Source organism: Tachypleus tridentatus, chromosome 13 (assembly GCF_004210375.1).
Source record: "Tachypleus tridentatus isolate NWPU-2018 chromosome 13, ASM421037v1, whole genome shotgun sequence".
Classification (NCBI taxonomy): domain Eukaryota; kingdom Metazoa; phylum Arthropoda; class Merostomata; order Xiphosura; family Limulidae; genus Tachypleus; species Tachypleus tridentatus.
In genome coordinates, this window is record NC_134837.1 from 36,020,195 (window position 1) to 36,020,871 (window position 677).

Below are 677 nucleotides of genomic sequence, written 5' to 3' on the forward strand. Positions count from 1 at the left end.
TCTTTGTATACCTTTTTATTGTAAAATAAAGAGAAAAGTTTTTAAAAACTCAGAATTATTTGTTTCATAAACAATTAATTTTGAAGGTATATTTAAATATTTCATGCCTATGCGTAATATATATGTACATAATTTTTTCTATTGGATTTACTTAATTTATGAATGAATTTTTTAAAGTGTTTATTTTCGTACATTTAATAGTGGTAGTGTAATAATTATCAGACACCAAATGACCCAGGATGTCTCTAACAAGGAATAAAGATTACAACCGTCAAGTATTTTATTGTGTTCCTAGCAGCAGAGCGAAATGTCTGCGGACGTATAACGTTAGGAACTATATTTTAATACCCGTGGTAAAATTGTTTTGTGTTTTTTTTTTTTAATTTCGCGCAAAGCTGCTAAATTAGGGACGGCTCGCGCAAATAGCCCTTGAGTAGCTATCAGAGTAACGGTCAAGAGTAGTCCAAGAGCTGGCGGTGGGTGGTGATGACTAGCTGCCTTCCCTCTAGTCATCACCACCCACCGCCAGCTCTTGGACTACTCTTGACCGTTACATTATAACGCCCTCATGGCTGGAAGAGCGAGCATGTTTGTTGCCATCAGGATTCGAACCCGCGTCCCTCGGATTACGAGTCGAACGCCTTAACCCACCTGGCCATGCCTGGCCACCCCCGTGG